Source organism: Monodelphis domestica, chromosome 6 (genome assembly GCF_027887165.1).
Source record: "Monodelphis domestica isolate mMonDom1 chromosome 6, mMonDom1.pri, whole genome shotgun sequence".
In the NCBI taxonomy this organism is placed as follows: Eukaryota; Metazoa; Chordata; class Mammalia; order Didelphimorphia; family Didelphidae; genus Monodelphis; species Monodelphis domestica.
In genome coordinates this window covers 162,521,403-162,534,895 of record NC_077232.1, presented here as the reverse complement: position 1 = coordinate 162,534,895, position 13,493 = coordinate 162,521,403, and the positions used below count along the sequence as shown (strand labels likewise).

Below are 13,493 nucleotides of genomic sequence, written 5' to 3'. Positions count from 1 at the left end.
AATGTTATATACAAATGTTGTATTCTGGAAGGTACTGTGTCATTTTGGGCTGAATAATAGACTACTTGGCATTGAGCAGGTACCAAAAGTTGAGTTAGAACACCTGAAGCTTCACCTTTTTGTTCATGGACATATAAGGTAAATGGTTTATCATAATTTGGTATGCCTAGAGCATGGGCAGGCATGATAGCTTATTTTAAATTTGAAAGAGATGTTAGGTATTCTGTTTCCAATTTAAGTGGTTCAGGGATTGAGTATTTTGTGAGTGCTACAAAGGGCTTAGTGATTGCCCCATAGCAAGGGATCCACTGCTGACAAAATCATGTTGCTCCAAGAATACCTCTCAATTGCTTTTTAATGGTAGGAGCACATAACTTTTGGATATTTTCAATATGTTTGGGAGAAATTAAATAAGACCCAGTAGTTAAAATAAAGCTTAAATATTATACCTTGGGGAGATATCACTGAATTTTGTCCTTGGAGACCTTGTGGCCTCTCTTATGTAGCTCTAAGAAGAGGTGTTTGCTATCCACTTGGCATGCTTCACTGTTTGGTGAGGCCAAGAATAAATCATCCATATACTTAATTAAACACATGTATTTAAGTTTTATGGCATCTGTATCAGCAGTTATGAATTGGGTGAACAGAGTAGGGCTGTCCACAAAATCTAGGGGCAGATGAGCCCAGGTCCACTGAGAGCCCTTCCAGGTGAAAGCAAAGATATTCCTGGAGTTCTCATGTACGAATATAGAGAAAAAAGCTGAGCACAAGTCTAATACTGCAAAGGATGTAGCTGTGCTAGGAATAGAAGAAATAAGAGTATTTATGTTGGAAACTACAGGATGTCTCTTTATAACATGATTGTTTACAACTCTAAAATCCTGGACAAAGGGATAGAGATGCTTGTCATTAGGCCTCAGTTTAGGCTTTTTAACAGGCAGGGTGGGAGTATTGTATTCAGATTTACAGGGAATTATGTTGCCTTGGTCAATTAGGGAATTTATTACTGGTGTAATACCATCAATTGCCTCCTTTGAAAGAGGGTACTAAGGAATGGAAGGAGGTGGGCTAGATTTTGTTTGAATTTGGACAGGGACAGCCAATTTAAGTAAGCCAACATTAGAAGATGATGTGACCCAGAGAGACTCAGGTATATCAGTTGGGATCTCAAAATTAGATGTCTCCTTTGTTTCTTGAGTATCTGAAAGAATTACAGGGAGTAAAGTTAAGGATTCATCAGGCAGTTCCAGTGTCATAGAGCCATCTGGAGAGCAAGCTTTCACAGAAGGTCTCTCTGCAGAAAATTTAAAAGGGAGCCAGGTATTAAGATGAAAGAGTGTTCCACACTAAGGGGTCATATGGACACTATTCTAGGGGAAAGCTTGGGAACCTTTAGATGTGTCCCTGATACCCCCCCCAACATTAACTGAGCCAATGGAACTTCAAACTGAATCAGGTGTTCTCTTCAATACAGACCGGGAAGCTCCAGTTTCCAAAAGGCAATAATAATAGGTGTTACCAACCTTTAATGTTACATGGGGCTCATTAGTATGGGGGGGGTCAGTGTATAGGGACAACAGGTAGTAAAACATCAGGGTCTGCAAAATCAAAGGTTGTATCATCTGATTCCTGTGCCCCATCCTCACCCTGCCATAAACCTTACTCATCTTTGGGTAGTACCTTGGGCTCCCTCCTGAAGGGCAGTAACTCCCTGGGAAGTTCAGGGGCAAGCTCCACTCAAAACATACTGTTGTGTGGTCATTTGGTATGAGTTGCCAGGTCCCTCATTTATCTCCCTAGGATTATTATCAGTCCTAAAATTATGATTCCTGAAATCACCATTATAATTATCATTCCTCCAATTGTTCCTATAAGAATTTCTCTGGGTGGTATAGTTCATCATTACCTGAGGAAAATTCCTACACTTCATCATTATATGGCCCTTCTTATGACAGAATTGGCAGGTAAGGGACTGATAGATTCATGGAGAGGGGCTAGCACCATTAGTTGATCATCATGTGCTTTCTTTTGTTTATCAGTCTTTTCCTCCAAATTTGGATATGTTTTCTCAAGGTTTCTGTGATATTATTGACCTCTTCTTGTTTTTCCTTTAGGCCTTAAAATACATAAGAAGCAATGTTTTGCTATTCTTCAAGGTCCATATGAGGCCACCGTGGGCAATTCGTCTTAAAATAATATTGGACCAGCCAGAAATTGCAAAGCATGAGAGAGATTTTGCAGAGTATGAAGGAGAAGGGTCTGCACCTGATATACATGAGAAGGGTGTCTCATCTCCATTTCAGGAGAAAAAGGATCATCCTCTACTTGTGGTTCAGGCACAAGCTCACAAAATTCAGACTTGTTTTGGATAGGATCAATATTTTTCATTGGATCATGTAAGTTTTTGAATATTTTTATTGAATTTTCATATCAGCTTGCATTGCTCTTTTAATCACTCATATAGAAGAAATTTTGCCTCATGAATGAAAATCCAAAAAATAAAATGTCCTAGAATTATGAGGAGGAGGAGGTAATTTGGAATTTTACATGCTTCTAATTGAGCAAAAAGCAAAAGGCTTTCATACATGGTAGCAGTTTGGTCAAAAAAGGAAAAAAAATAAAAATTTTAATTGATTTATTTTTTTAATTATTATTATAAGGGGTGGGGTAGAAGGTGAGGTTATTTAACTTATTTGATTTTTTACAATTTTATTGGATTTTTGTTGTGTTTTTTTTAAGTGGAAAAAAATTTAGTCATTTATTTATTTATTTATTTAGTGTTGCCATCTACTGGCAGCAAAAACAAAACAAAACACTATAGCTAAGCAGGAAAAGAGAAGAGAAAGAAAGAAAAAAAAAGGAAAAAGAAAAGGAAAGGAAAAAATCAGTGCTGAATATTGACCTCTAGTGGCCCAGAGTCAGAACTACAACTGGGAGGCATTAGGGGCATGGATGGGGTGGTTAAAAAAAAGAGAGGGCTAGGATTCTCCCAGTCAAGGCAAAGAGCCTGATGGAGCCTAGGAAGCTTATACTCACCATCTGTAATGGAGATCAGGGTAGCAGAAGCAGCAGAAGTGGCAGCTGAAGTGGCAGAAATGGCAGCAATGTGGGGGTGGGGGCCAGACTGGAACTACCTTTGGCTGAGAAAAAAAGAGCCAACAGCGGCTTTAAAGCCACAGGTTGGAGAAGCCAAGTCAGGTGTGACTAGGCTTCAGCAGCTGGAGGACAGTGCAGCACTGTGGTGGGCCCTGGGTGCCCTGGCTCAGGTACTAGTTTGAGGCAGCCTGGGAGCCTGCTTAGCTGGGATTTGGCCAAACTGTGGGAAAGAATGGTTAATCAGGCTGATTGGGCTGCTTTCCAGGTTGTGGGTGGGGACCATCTTCTCCACCATGTCCCCTAAATTAAGGCAGCTGAGTGGCTGGAGAGGGGTGTGAAAACTACCAGTGGAAAAGAACCTTTGGTTGCAAACCAGTAGCAGTTTTAAACTGCCAAGTTGCTCGAGTATAACTGAGCTGCCAGATTTAAAGAAAAGGATAAAGAAAAGCTGAGTTATAGAGTCCATTCATGGTTGCCAAAATTGTTAAGATTAAAATTAATATCCAGTACTCCAAGTATTATATTTAATAATATTCATTAAATATTTATCTTGAAGTATAAGGAAGTAAGGCTAGCAAAAACTACAAAGCAGCTCCTCTCTCTCCCGCCATGGAACCCAAGAGACCCACTTTGGCAGAAAAGGCACTCAAAACTCCTCCCACATATGGAGACACACAAACAAGAAAAGGAGAAGTGGATTGTGGGAAATGTAGTCTCTAGGGTTAAAGATTCTAAATTAACACAGTCCATTACATTCAATTATATCACAGTGCATCAATCTCTGTGTATAATGTTCTACTGATTCTGCTCCTTTCACTTTGCATCAATTCCTGGAGGTCTTTCCAGTTCACATGGAATTCCGCCAGTTTATTAATCCTTTGAGCATAATAGTATTCCATCACCAGCATATACCACAATTTGTTTAGCCATTCCCTAATTGGAGAGCATTCCTCATTTTCCAATATTTTGCCAGTTCAGAGTGGCTATAAATATTTTTGTACAACTCTTTTTTCCTTATTATCTCATTGGTAGAAACCCATCAGTGCTATGGCTAGATCAAAGGGCAGACAGTTTTTTTTAGCACCCTTTGGGCATAGGAACCTTCCTCTCTCAAAGAACCTAATGACATCTCCAACCAACCTCCACTGAATTTATCTGACTTTGCTACAATTAGTTTTGTTTTCTGGATTCTAATAAGTCCCCGCAAGCTGTATCAGAGAATAATAGAGTGAGGCACTCCTCTGTTAGACAGGGATAGGAGCAGCTGCTTCATAACCATGATGCTTTTAGTACCCTAAATGTACCCAGGGCCCAAGAGGTTCCACAACAAAAAATAAGTGGGAAGAACCTATGTCTAGCCCATTGCCCTCAGTCAGGCCTTCTCCCCAAATAATAGGCCTCTATGAGGAAGGGATGGATAGGGATCAGGGTCCTGCACCAGCCTCTTGTCCCTGCTTCAAAGAGGTAGAGACTTATTTTAAATTAGTGTTTTTAAAGATTAGGTATAACCATTTTTCTATTCTCAAGAAATTCCATTGACTCACTCTTGGTCCTCAGATACATGAAAATATATTGGCTTTTTTAAAATTCTGAAATTAGTAGAAAAAGTGATTCTGTTTACTCTGCAGAACATAAAATGAGTATTGGATACAAAATTATCAATTTCAAATTCATCAAACTACTCAATAGTTCTGATATTTTCATCAGAGGTGCTTAAAAATCTATCCCTGTAGAGGTGCTTTTCCCTTTCTTTTCTTTTTTTTGCACTGTAGGATTAAGTTAACTTTTGCAGAATAAGTTACTCTTCATTGTAAATCCATCTTGTTTTTCCCTTTTAAAATATTTTATTTCAAGATCAACTCTGTAGAATCTGCCAGGTCTAGTTTATTCTATACTATGATTCTTTGGTACAGAACTGGCTTTTTGATGTTTTTAGTATTTCCTTTAAATTATTAGGAACATTTATATTTTGGCTATGACATTCTCAGGAATTTTCTTTTTGTATTTACTTTTGGACAGCGAAATGCACTATTTCTATTTTCATTTTGGTCTTTTGTCCTAAATTATATTTATAGTTTTCTTATATTTCATGAAATTATATATGTGGGATTTTTAAAAATATTGGAATTATGGAAGTTCAGTTATCACTTGACTTGCTGTTAGGGTCAGTTTTTCACATTTCTATTCCTTATAGCTTCTTCTTTTTTAAATTAAATGTTTTCTGCTTTTTCATGTTATTAATTACCGTTTGGTCAATTCAGTTTTCATAGATTACATTTTGCAATAGGGTTTACAATGGTCTCTTTTAAGCTACTCATTCTTCATCCAATTCTTTCCTCAAGAATTTATATTTCATTTTTAATTCATTTCATTTTACCCATTATATGTGTAATTTCTTTAGTGAAAGAAGTTTTTCATTGGATTTCATGTTTCTAGGTTTTTCCTGGAGATGATATATGAGAGCTCTGGCTGCCATCTTGTCTGAAAGGTCTATTTGGCTTTTAAAGCCTTTTAGAGTTTGTCTAGTACTGTGTAGTACTTTGTGTACACAGTAAAATAAGACCTATTAAATTTTTCAATAAATACTTATGAAGAGACAAATATTTGTCAAGACTTATGCTAGGGGCTAGAAATTAAAAGTTGGGAAATAAAATTGTCCCTGCTTTCAAGCAGTCTATGAGAGTAGATTTGAATGTTTTATAACAATTTTAAGCAGTTACTGCTTAAACTGTCATCAGTACTTTCCAATACCCTGTATTTTTTAAAAAGGGAAACAATATGTAATCAGATAAATGAGTATTAAATTATTATATGATTGTGAACACAACAGGAGAGAAATTAAAGTAGGATATGCATAGGAACTGGCACTTAACCTGACCTTTAGGGACAGGGAACTTTTCTTTAAAGCAGAGAGGAAGAGGCAAAGCAATCTGTCAATGAGTAGCAAATTGATTTGCAAGGGTATAATATATAATTATATGTATATATATATATATATATATGTATATGTGATATATATTATTGCCTCTCCATCTCTGAATGTACAAAATCTTTCAGGAAATTTGCCACAGGTATACTTCTGATTACATTAAACCACATATTTTTAAACCCTTCTCTAGTACAGTTAATGTTATCTAAATATATATTTAATATAATAATAATAATAAACATAGAACAGTAACTCTTACTTAAAGTTTCTAATAAAAAGTCTTTCTAACTTCCTCCCCTCTTGAAAGAAGAGAGGATAATAAGGGTAATAAATCTTATATGTTTATCCATTTTCATGTGTGCTTTATTTTGTTATCTTGAATTTCATATATTTGGTAATCCTTCATATACTATTTTAGAGTAACAAGGGGCATCTCAGCTTCCTTATCTGTAAAATTATAATGATAGATTAAATGACCTTTAAATTCCTTTCTAGCTCTAAAACTCTGATCCTATATAAGACTATGAATATTGTCCCTAGTGATGTTCCTCTTAAATATGAACTTCCAGTTATATTTTAACATTTCAAATGAATAAAAAGAAAACCTTTGTTTAAACAGTCATGGGATTAAAAAAAACTTCCCAAAATTCAAACTGGCTGTGGTAGAATTCCATATAATTTCTAACCAATGAATGGGAGGATTTTTTTTAATTCTTTAAAACAAAAAATATATATTATTAAATATATATTAATGTCATCCAAAAATAATCCTCCTTGATGGAAATATAAGACTTATGAATTTTAATTGATAGCATAACATTTTGTGTATTCTTTCTTCATTTACTTGATCATGAAAGCCTCTTAGAGGTTCCTGAATATCACTCACCTTGGAGTCACCTGAACTTTTTCCATTTGAAATGTATATTAATGAAATCTGAAAATAAAAGAATAGAGTTTGTGGTTTATTAATTAAAAATACTTATCCCTGCCCTTTTATGCCCATTTCATATGTTTTTGATTTCCCTTTCTCATCTTTAAAAATGCATTCTTATTTATTTTTCACCTCTCACTTTAGGCACGTAAAAACCCATCCAAAAACTAATTAGAAAACAGCAGAAGATTCAGTCAAATAAAGCCTATCACACATTTTATTTTGCTTCCTTTATGATTGCTGATCTCTGATAAACAAGAAAAGTTGGCACTTCTGCAAAAATGACTGACAAGAAACATGGACAGTCACAAAAATAAATTTACCTATCCTAGGTAGATAGGTGGCAAAGAATTGGAAATTGAGGGGATGTTGATCAATTGGGGATGGCTAAACAAATTGTTGTATGTCATTGCAATGGAATAATATTGTGCTATAAGAAATGATGAGCAGGATGCTTTAAAAAGAAACCTGGAGAGATATAAATGAACTGATGCAAAGTTAAGTGAGTAGAAACAGGAAAACATTTTACACAGAAAGAAAAATATTATACAAGGATGAACTGTCAATGAACTATTATCAGCAATACAGATATCCAAGACAATTCCTAAGGACTTATGATTAAAAAATATATTTTTCTCCTGAATAGGAATTGATGGTGTCTGGATGCATATAGATACATATAGGCATAGTACTTTTAATACATTTTTCAGACTTTTTTGGTCTGTGTTTTCTTTTTAGGATAACTAATATGGAAATGTATTCTGCATTACTGCACAGATATAATGTGTATCAAATTGTTTGTCCCCTCAATGTGGTGGAATGGTTAGAGACAGAATTTGGAAATCAAAAAGTTTTGTAAAGAATTTTTTAAATCATTTTACATTTAATAAGAATAAAGTTTTAAGCTATTTTACATCTATAAATGTTCACATATTCTCACAGGTACACAAATAATAAGCAAAATATCCCAGGAGTGAAGAAAGATAGGTTTATTATGGGAGGGTTGGTCCCACAACAAAGCTGGATCCCTGGTCATGACCAGAGGACCCCAAGCATTGTGAGAGGCCTTCTTTTATAACTTAAAAGAATACCCAAGTTTTCCATACAAGTACAAAAATAGTATGAGAATAATAGTCATACCTTTCAAAGGATAGAGACACCCAGAAACAGTATTCATTGGCTAGGTCAGTTAGGACACTCTTCTTATTTTTCCATAGGTGATGTCAACTAAAAAGCACCCTTTATTTGGTAAAAGAAATCTTTTGACCATGATTTAAGAATCACTTGATGGAAAGGGGGGAAGTAGTGATACCTGGACTAAGAGTGGGTGGTGATGAGTGGTACCAGATTCTAAATTAAAGGTCAGGCATCCGGAAATATAACGGATCACAAGTTAGGAAGCTTTGTATAGCAACACTGAAAGGTGGGGCTAACACTAAAGTTATTCAAAAGCAGTTATTTACTTAATCCAAAACCTTAATATTCATGCCATGATATTCACAAAAGCATGCTAAAGTTATAACGATCTTAGAATTACAATTATGATTATTTCAAGACTACTGATAATATTAAAATCTAATGTTCATATGAGGGAGTAGGGGGATTTTCTCTCCCATTATACATGTACATTTGTGTATGTATTAGTATGTATATAAACATATATACAAACACAAGGGCATATGGCCATATAGCTATATATGTAGATGCACACACATATTCCTGTTTCTTTCTTTTCTTTTTGGAATCCTCCTATCAAAAGCTTTACACTAGTTTTTTCAAGTTAGGGAAAATTATTTTCCTTTATTCATCTCTTGAGGCATTACACAGATAAGCAGTTAATAAATATTCTTGCTACAATTGGTGCTAATAATGATGATGAATGGAACATTTAATAAAGAACTGATATTTAGTAAAGGAGAATAACTTACCCACTCCATGGAAATATTATGCTCAGCTAAAAACTTCTATTATTAATTAATTTCATGAAAATGTTTTCATCACTGGTAATATGAATGTTACAGAGATCATTTATTTTTAAAATTAATTTTTTAGTATGGAAAATATATTTCTAATGAGAAAAATATAGAAAAACACCCCCAAAATATTTAACAGAGCAGACATATGAAGAATAAAGGCTATTATAAGTAATCTACACTGGATAATAAGGAAATTCATATAGAAAAACACAAATTAGTATCATGATATAGACATGACATGATGAATGAATGAATGAAAGATGAGAAGTTATGATTATGACAATAGATCACCTAACAGAAATAAGGGAAGGATCTATTTCCTAAAAATTTCATGCAAGAACATTTCATCTTTGACTATCTAGTGATAAAAAAACTATCTTTGCCTTCATCATTATTACCATAATTTCAGAAGAATTTCCCTCATTTGAATTATAGTTCTGTATTTCATACTCAAGTATCTATTATTCTTATATCATTATCTAGAAAAGGATGAAATGATTTTGCCAACTTATAGACTTTAAATCTATACATTCAGCTAACAGAGATCTAAATGATCTTAAACTGTTCATTTGTGTGCATGTTTCCTCTGATGCAGACTCCATTGTCATGGAAGTCACAATTTTTAGTAAGGAAATTAAATTTCAGTCCCACAAAAATTTAATACAATATATTAACCAAAGCAGAGGTCATAAAATGATAAAAGCATCAAAATTTAAGTGTGTTAACTTCAGGTTTTTGTACTCATGGGGGAATTTTAAATGTTTTATTGAAAGAAAGATGCTTTGGAAGCTACCTTAAATGTTATTTCCAGCATTTTAAGGCTTTTAAAATATACAATGATATTTCTTTTCTCTTTAAACTTATTAGCATATGAAAATAGCCTCAATGTTTCTGCTACAGAGGCATAATACACAACTGAAATATAGGCACAAATTGAATATATTTATGTGAAGGACATTTTATTTCCAATACTTATATAATAGGTTTCCTAAATAAATGTGATTCATCCTGTTGTTCATGATAAAAGAAGACATTTTCTGTTGTTCTTAAAAATCAGATATTTCTCACTATGTACTAAAGCAAACACATTTTACTTTTTCCCTCTTAAGAGTTTTCAATACAAGTTGAATCATTTAATAGAATAATTATTTCAGGATTACATAGTGTTCCATCAGTTATGAAGCATAAAACAACTAGTTAGAAGAAAACTGAAGATTAATCATCATTGAAGTTTATACTTAAAAAGAACGTTAAATAGATATTATCTAGCATATACCCTGCATATTATAGAAAAGGAAATGAGGACTGAAGTCCACTGTTAACCCCTCATTTTTGTTTTTTCCACCCCCATTTGTGTCAAACCTTGCTTTCAAGTATCTTTATTCATTTATTCATTCTTTCAACATGGATTTCCAATGACTAACTGGCTTAGTTACTTCCTGTGTGCAGGATATAGTACATTAGCAACTTTTTATCCAAAAATGAAATAATGAGAGGGATAAAAATATAAATGAATTTATATTACATTTTATCTATATAACAAACACACATATCAATAACATATATTTATATTTATGAAGAATTATATTTTCTTATTAAATATAAAATACAATGTACAAATTATATAGTAGTAATTATGATATAAGCTATATGATAGATAATACTGTTTATGTAACAATATACATGAATTTATGTTTGTATACATAGTATTATATACAAGAATAAAGACTTTTGGGGGCAGCTAGGGAGCATAGTGAATTGAGAGCCAGGCCTAGAGATGGGAGGTCCTGGTTCAAATTGTGTCTCAGATACTTCCCAGCTGTGTGACCCTGGGAAAGTCACTTAACCCCCATTGCCTAGCCCTTACTACTCCTCTGCCTTGAAACCAATACACAGTATTGATTCCAAGATGGAAGGTAAGGGTTTTATAAAAAAATTAATTAAAACCTTGTGTAATTCACAAACTATTCACAATAGCCTTTTGAGGAGAGTAGTGCAAGAATTAGTTATTGTTAATAAATATATGAAAATTGCATGTCAGGAGCTTAAGTGACTCATGGAACCATAGAATGATAGCTTTATTTGTTAGGAAATGAAATTTTCATTAAGCTGAAACATTTACTCATTATTCTAAGTTTTCCTCTCAGGGTCAAACAAAACATAATGTAACCCCTCTTCCAAAAGTGAATTCTTCAAAAACTTGAAGACAGTTCCTATATACATGAATTTCAATTTCTCCAGACTTCTTTGCTTTTATCTACTTTTTTATATAATGCATCATGTGGTCAAATGAGGCACAATTTCCTCAGCCAAGTTTCCCCAGGTGATAAAATAATAAGGTTACATCTTTGCTCCCCAGCTTTTACATCTCAAAATAAACAAATAATTCCATAATCACACTGACTTGAAGTTTTAGAAAATGTTCATGTTCTAAAACTTCAAGTCAGTGTGATTATGGATCAATACTCATCACTTCTGTGTTGCTCTTGCACTTGTGATGCCAGGTTTGTTTTAGGATAGGCAATTAGCTGAAATGCTCCCTTATTTTCTCCTAATGATAGGAAGGTTCTGATTGAGCGCTTTACCTGTATCTTTTACCTCAACTAAGTCCTCATAGCAGCAAAGAAATCCTCTTTAAATAATTTCTTATCCTATTCATCAAAGCAGCTATTCTAAATCATAGTGTTCCTTTTAACTCTATTCAGTGACATCCCTCTCACAATACTGTCAGCTAAGGACTTTACTTAATTTTGATGGGGGAAAAATTATTCAGTCATTTGCTTCGAGGTCATGTTTTTCCCCTTCTCATTTCACACAACTTAGATAATTTCTCCCCAACACTTTGCATAGAGCTGGGCCCAAAATAGGTGCTTAAAGAATGCTTATTCAATAAATAAATGAATAACTCTCTTCCTTTATGTTTATATTAAATAAATTTTATCTGGGAAGTTGAACCAGAATGAACTCCTGATCTCACACTCTCCCATCTTATCTAGCAGATTTTGCATACTATCTTTTCTATTCTCACTAATATTTTCACACTTTTTTATTTAAACAGCAAAAATAAAATAAGTATAACAAATCAGCATAGCCCATGAAGCACAATTCCCTCATTGTTGTTGTTCAGTCATATCTGCCTATGACTCCATTTGGGATTTTCTTGGCAAAGATACTAGAGTGGTTTGCCATTTCCTTCTCCAGTTCATTTTATAGATGAGGAAACTGAGGCAAACAGGGTTAAGTAGCTTGCCCAGGATAACACAAAGATGAGTCTTCCTGACTTCATGCCAACCATATATCCATTGTGCTACATAGTTATCCTTTAATTCCTACTACATTCATGTCCAAAAATGTATGTTTCATTTGGTATTATGTCTAATGACTGTCTGGTAGATGAAATCAAAGCTTTCATTATCATTCCTCTGGACTCTTTTTATCATTGCTTTATTGTACTCTATTTCAAAATTTATATTTTTGCTTTTGTGCAAGTTATTTGCCTGCTTCTCACTTCACTCTACATCAGTTTATAGAGGTCTTTATTGCTTTCTTAGAAGTTTCGTTCATTTTGTCTCATGGCAGGATAATGATTCATTAAATTAGTACAACACAATTCATTTAGCGTTCTCATGTAAGCAGATATCTCTTTAGTATTCATTGTTTGGTGACTACAAAAAGAACTATAAACTTTTTTTTTATTCACATATGGACATTTTTCTTTTTTCTTTGAACACAGGATTAAGACTAATACTTATATAGCTGTGACAAGGGACATCTAACATTTAGTTTAATTTTTATAATATTCTCAAATTGCTTTATGGAATGGCTAGACTGATTCACAACTCTACCAATAGTGCATAATTATTTGTTTTTTTCACTGTCATATCAATATTTGTTATATGTTCCTTTTGTAATCTTTTTCAATGTGATAATTTAAATATATGGCAGAAATGGTTTATTCTTGTTATGATTGATTTGAGAATTTGTCTCATATGGTTGTTGATAGTTTATCTTTCTTTGATATTTTCCTAGTCATATTTTTGACCACTCATGTATGGGGAATGACACTTAGTCTTTTAAATTCATGAATTTCCCAGATATTATAAGGATGGTATTAGAAATTAAATCATGTTACATTATTTTAGAGAAAAAAAAGTGGAGAAGCTGACTTGAGAAAGAATTGGAGTTTGAAACAGGTCTGAGACAGAGTGTCAATTTCAAATGTTAACAGTGTGTAAGGGAGGTATTACATTTTTTTCTGTGGCAATTGCTCTCTCAGAGAGGGAGTTGTTCTCTCTGTGAGTGCTGGGAGCAGGTGACATCATATTTTCTCTCTCTCCTCACTAACTGAAGGTAGAAGGAAAGGAGGGAAAAACCTGAAGCAGCTAAGTGATTTCCTTTCCAACTTAGCAACACGAGTGACTATCTATTGCTGTTTCAAAGATTGTTTTATCTCTGAGAAGACCTAAGAAAAACTTGGTCTTTGGTTGCAGACTCAGAGTCCTAACTTGGTTCTTGATGATGCTAAGCCAGCTGGCCTTTGTTATTTTATAACTTGGAGACA

At 33.8% G+C, this 13,493-nt stretch overlaps 1 pseudogene; it reads left to right on the top strand.

The window, feature by feature from the left end:
- Positions 1–3,044: 3,044 nt before the first annotated feature.
- The window catches only part of LOC100617595 (alpha-1,3/1,6-mannosyltransferase ALG2-like), a 36,909-nt pseudogene continuing 26,460 nt past the window's right edge, over positions 3,045–13,493 (top strand).